Consider the following 6,909-nt stretch of genomic DNA (forward strand, 5'->3'; position numbering starts at 1 on the left):
TTGTATTGGTAATGAAACTAAATGAGACTAAAATCATGTATAACACCCCTTGTTTAATTTCTGCCGCATCAATATAACCTCCTTTCTATTTCTCCATACTATAGTGACTAAACAATGCTAGACAGGTATTTAGTGTGTGTATGTGTGTCCTTTTGGTCAGCAATTATTCACTCCACACAAGTGATCAATATTCTGTATGTGATGCTGGTCAACCTGTGCCTGTTTCGCTGACACAGTTAATAGTAACATGCTGCTATTCTCACAGATAGTTACTGCAGGCAATCCATCACTCCAGGCACCCATACAGACTCTAATGTACGCTCTGTGATTCTGAAAGAATCAGCGGTAGGTAATGCTTGAACCATTAGAAATTTTGCATAATTTATGGAGTGTATGAATTTGCATGTAAAAGGACGAGGTTGAAGCCAGTTAGGTTACCAGTTACTGTACAGATCCTAGCTGAGCTTATATCATCTTGTTATAAGAGCATCAAGCGTTTGCGTTAGCAGATGTATTCAGCTGACAAGGCCATTTTTTGTATTAAAAAATCACTTATGTTCTGGGCTCTTTAAAAATATAGGCCTATACAGTTGAGGGATCATACAAAATGCATGTTATTTTTTGTTTAGTACTGACCTGAATAAGATATTTCACATAAAAGACATGTACATATAGTCCACAAGAGAAAATAATAGTTGAATTTATAAAAATTACTCTGTTCAAAAGTTTACATACACTTGATTCTTAATACTGCGTTGTTACCTGAATGATCCATAGCTGTGTTTTTGTTGTTGTTGTTGCTGATGTTGTTTTTGTTAAGTGATAGTTGTTCATGAGTTAAACTGCTTGCTGTTCTTTAGAAAAATCCTTTGGTTCCCACAAATTCTTTGGTTTTTCAGCATTTTTGTGGATTTAAACCATTTCCAACAATGACTGTATGTTTTGAGATTTTTATTATTTTGCCTAAATATCATATATATTTTTTCATTAGGCACTGCTCTTCAGAAGCTACAGAGGATACATGTTTCGCAGAAGACAAAAAAAGTTAAATTTACCCTGTTTCAAATTCAAAAAGTTTTCACCCCCGGCTCTTATTGCATCGTGTTTCCTTCTGAAGCATCAGTGAATGTTTTAACCTTTTGTAATAGTTGCATATGAGTCCCTCAGTTGTCCTCAGTGTAAAAAGATGAATCTCAAAATCAACTGCAGAGGCTGCATTTTTTGCTTATGAATGTGAACAGGGCAGATATGGATTCAAATGTTCATCGTATCCATTTGTCATAATTTTATTTTAAACTTTTGTATTTGTATTTACAGCAGTCTTTTTCCCATATGCCATAAATAATCCCTAATCTGCCTCCATACCTGTTCAGTTCATGCATAATTGAAGTGATAACATAATACGCTTTCTTTCTCCTAATCTCTCCAGACAGAACTCCTCTTTTGTCTCCTCCTTTTATCTCTTCTCTCAACAATCTCTTTCAGTTTGTTATTCCCAAGCATTCTTTCAGGACAGAAAGATGTGACCCTTAATGACCTTGAAGTGATGCCAGTTCAGTCTACTTCAGTCTATACTGTATGCTGCTTACAAGGTCTGTATCTTCTACATCAATACATACTGTATATAGTGTGTATAATATATTGATATGTATTTATTATACAGAAGGTTCAAATGCTCACTGATGCTTCAGAAGGAAACACAATGCATTAAGAGCTGGGGAGTGAAAACCTTTTAAATTCGAAGATCAGGGTAAATTTAACTTATTTTGTCTTCTGGGAATAACTTGTGTTATTGACCCTTGATGACCTTGAAATGATGCCAGTTCGGTATGCCTACATCAATCCATACATAATGTGTATAGTAAAAATAATTTAAATTTATAAAAATGACCCGTTCAAAAGTTTACATACACTTGATTCTTAATTCTGTGTTGTTACCTGAATGATCCACAGCAGTGTTTTTTGTTTAGTGATAGTTGTTCATGAGACCCTTGTTTCTCCAGAACAGTTAAACTGCCTGCTGTTCTTCAGAAAAACCCTTCAGGTCCCACAAATTCTTAGTTTTTTCAGCATTTTTGTGTATTTTAACTTTTTCTAACAATGGCTGTATGATTTTGAGATCCATCTTTTCACACTGAGGACAACTGAGGGACTGAAGATACTTACATGTTTCCCAGAAGTAGGCATGGGCCGGTATAAGATTCTGACGGTATGATAACCTTGGATAAAAATATCACGGTTTCACGGTATTACGGTATTGTAATCACTGCTCTACAATGTTAGATTTAAATGTCTGGGTAAAAAAAAATACCTTTTTTCTTTTTTCAAACGGATTACAGTATATTTTATTTTAGGAAACATATAGAACATTTTGTAACATGGAACAGAAGGCAAAATAATTAAAATAAATAATTGAATCTTCTTAATTAAATTAAATTGCAGTCACTTGTGTTAAAGGTGCATCGTGTAATATTTAAGATGATCTCTAGACAGAGGTGCAATAACTATGTTTTCAGGGGTGCATAAAGACTTATGTTTTATTAACTTCAACACAATGATGAACAAGTAATATTCACAATAACATAGTTTTATTGAATGATTAAGTTAATATAATTTCTTAAATTACGTTTTAAAAGAAATCTCACTATTCGTTGCTGTCAAAAAAAGGTGAGATTTTAATCCTGTATCGGCTTCCGTAGTTCTGTAAAGGGAGGGGTGAGCAGTGGACTGTTGCAATTCACAATCCCGCCACTAGATGCCGCAAAACCTACACACTGCACCTTTAACGTGACAGAAGGCTTAAAAGCAAAGACGTGATTTCACTTTGTTGTGCTAAAGTTCAATCACAGAAACGTAAAATTAGTACATATAGTCTGCTATTCCCCACTCTGTGTTGTGAGGGTTCACCTCCTTTGGCCGTCCTGAACTTATATTACTGCTGAATCTCACTGACTGTGGATCACGTGCACAATCACAGACACGCGCCTGCACGCTAACCGCTGGGGGAGGGGCTGCATTGTTTTCGCTGCAGGGACGCACACACACACACACAACCAAGTAGCGAGTCCTGCGCTTTCACTTTGATGACACAGAAAATGCACATATCGTAGGAACGGTATAACTTTTTTTGTTTGCGGTTTTGAAACCGTGACTTTTTCAAACCGCGGTAAACCTTGAAACCGGTTATCATCCCATGCCTACCCAGAAGACAATTCCATTGCTTATTCTATTGCTTCTCTCTCCCTAGAAAAAGAAAAAGAAAAAGAAAAGCAAGTGGAAAATCAAAAGAGAAGAAAATTGAGTTGAGCCGAAAGGTGGTGGTCTTGTTGTCAGCAGTCATATGTCTCCAAGATTTGATTTGTTGCCATTTATCGGTACAGAGCTCTGCACTGTGGCCTTTACAGAGTGAGGGATGCAGAAGAAAAATATTCCTACAGGGAGAGAGGAAGAAACAAGAGGTTTAGAGAAAATTGATGGACAATTAAGTAAGAGAGAAAGGAAACTGAGAGAGCGAGAGCAAACCTTGCAGAAATCAGCCGTGCGCTGGAGTCAGCAATGGAGAGGAAGACAGAGAGAGCTGTTGTGGGAAAACATTACTGTCAAATTCACAAGCTGGAATCTACTTACTTGGATACAGTTGGACATTTCTCGGTTTAAGTCCACTCATGTAGATGGAATAACCACAACGGCTGCTGAGGAATCACAATACGTTTCAGAAAGACAGACAGAGACAGAGAGAGCTAATGAATGCGTAACAGCGTTTTTGAAGTTATCCCTCAGTCTGAGCATCACATATACAGACAAACAAGATACAAGCTCTCTGGATTTGGACTGTAGAGCAACTTTGGACAAGGTAGGAGATATGGGAGTTTATGGGTACGGAATAACTGTCTGTCAGTTTATCTATCTATCTAAAATGAGAAGGAGATAAGTGTGTGTGTGTGTGTGTGTGTGTGTGTGTGTGTGTGTGTGTGTGTGTGTGTTTACACTTTTCCTAGAGTATTACACTGCGGTAGCAAGCCTGCATTCTCATTTGCTGACAAATGGTGTTTAGAGGTCAGCTTTCTCTATGTGTTTGTGGGTGTGCGGGTGTTGATGTTGTACTGGAAAAAGGAATTGCTGTGGGTTAATAGCAGTGGGCAATTTCATTTAAGTCCTGCTGGTTAAGTAATGGTGCTAATATAGATACAGGACATGTAGATCTACCGTCGATATCTAATATCTGAAAATGTCTCGGTAGAGCATCCATCACCTGATAAAATGTCTTTTCAGTGGAAGGTCAGGAAGACGTTACAGTATGGGCCATAAAGTCTCGTAGCTTTATATATGGATAATTGGTAGAGTCTGTGCTTTGTGATGACGTGTGTATGTGAAAACAATAGCTCATGGCGCTTTTTTCACATCAGGGGCTGCAGTGCAAGCCAATCGCTGACTCAGCCACACAAACACACACACTCACTCACACACATTATGTGCCCCCTGGGGCAGCAGGGCATCAATACTACACTCAGATCAGCAGCATAGCTCAGCACAGAACAGAGCAGAGCAGAAACACAGCCTCTAATACAACACAAAACAGCAAGAGTAACATTAAACTGTGTAGGAAACACCAGTCAGATTTCATTGAAGGCCTTTCCTGAAATGGCTTTACTTATCCAGGCCCTGGATTATCCTTACATCTCATTTTTTCTGTGAAGATTTACTTGACTTACTTATGTTGTATTTAATCATTATAAATTATTGATACAATATTTTTATTATATATGATGTTTTATCTGTTTTATTATTAGTATTATTATTATCTCTAATATTATTATTAATGATTTTGTATTGTATCATTATAAATCATTGATATATTTTTTAATAGATGGCATGGTTTATCAGTTTTATTATTATTACTATTATTATTATTATTATTAATGCTGTTGTATAATTATTAATGACTGATACATTATTTTTTAATAGATTACATGTTTTATCAGTTTTCATATTATTTAATTATTATTATTATTATTTTTATTATTACCTCTAATGTTAGAGCATTATTATTATTATTAGTGCTGTTGTTAAATCATTTGATAATTTGAAAATATTGATACAATACTAATTTTTTTAATAGATTACATGTTTTATCAGTTTTTATTATTATTATTACTATTATTATTAATGCTGTTGTATTCATTCATTATAAATGTATACATTTATTTTTCATAGATAACATGTTTTATCAGTTTTATTATTTATTATTATTATTATTTCTAATATTAAGACAATGTTATTATTATTACTAATATTAAGGCATTACCATTGTTATTATTGCTGTTGTATTTAATAATGATAAATTACTGAAATATTATGTTTTAATTGACGACATGTTTTAACAATTTTCATATTATTATCTCTATTATTATTATTATTATTATTAATGATCTTGTATTTATTCATTATAATATATTTCATGCATTATTTTTAATAGTTGAAATGTTTTATCAGTTTTATTATTGTTATTATTATTATTTCTAATATTGAGACATTATTATTATTATTATTATTAATGCTGTTATATTTAATAATTATAAAGTAGTTCAATATGTTTTAAAAGATGACATGTTTTATCAATTTTCATATTATTATTATTATTATTATTATCTATTTTATTATTATTATTATTAGTAGTAGTGTTTTTATTATTAGTATCAGTGCTGTTGTATTTAATCATTATAAATTATTGATATTATTTTTCAATAGATGGCATGTTATATCAGTTTTCATACTATGAATAAAATGAAAAGTTTGTTTAATCTTTTCTTATAAACATGAGTAAATCAAAGAAAATTTATACAAGAGTGTATAGAAATTAATATATATATATATATATATATATATATATATATATATATATATATATATATATATATATAATGAAAAATAAAAGTTATAGTTATAGTTGTTATAAATATATATTTTATGATAATTAGAAAAATATAATATAATAGGCATTATTATTATTATTATTATTATTATTATTATTATTAATGTTGTTGTATTATTAATAGATTATAGATAGATCTATAGTTCATATGTTTAGTTATCAGAATAAATAAAAATTGAAATTATTTTTATTGTTGTTGTTGTTGTATTTAATCGAGCAAATAAAATTAATTTCTTTTTTAATAGATTAGTAAAAAGTTTTTAATTTGTTAATTTAATTCTTATAGTTAATTATGAAATGTGACCCTGGACCACAAAACCAGTCATAAGGTAAAATTTTACAAAACTGAGATGTATACATCATATGAAAGCTCAATAAATAAGCTTTCTATTGATGCATAGTTTGTTAGGATAGAACGATATTTGGCCGAGATACATCTATTTGAAAATCAGGAATCTGAGGGTGCAAAAAATCAAAATACTTAGAGAAAATCACCTTTAAAGTTGTCCAAATTAGGTTCTTAACAATGCATTTTACAAATCAAAAATTACATTTTGATATATTTACAGTAGGAATTTTACAAAAAATCTTCATGGAACATGATCTTTACTTAATTTCCTAATGATTTTTGGCATAAAAGAAAAATCAAAAATTTTGACCCATGCAATGTATTTTTGGCTATTGCTACAAATATACCCCAGCGACTTAAGACTGGTTTTGTGGTCCAGGGTCACAAATGTCATTATCTTTTAAGCCAATATGTCAAATTCAGGAATCTTTTTTGAAATCTCAAGTAGTCATAGAAACAGAATAAGAGGGTTAACGTTCAGACAATAGGTGTATCCATATACAGTTGATTTACAAGTACAGACAAGAGGCAATTTATAAGGCTGCTGTATTATATTTAATTTATTATGTTAAGTATTACTTTGTCATTTTGGAGCGGTCAGACATAACAAATACTATAAAACATGGTC

This window comes from Garra rufa, chromosome 6 (assembly GCF_049309525.1).
Source record: "Garra rufa chromosome 6, GarRuf1.0, whole genome shotgun sequence".
Classification (NCBI taxonomy): domain Eukaryota; kingdom Metazoa; phylum Chordata; class Actinopteri; order Cypriniformes; family Cyprinidae; genus Garra; species Garra rufa.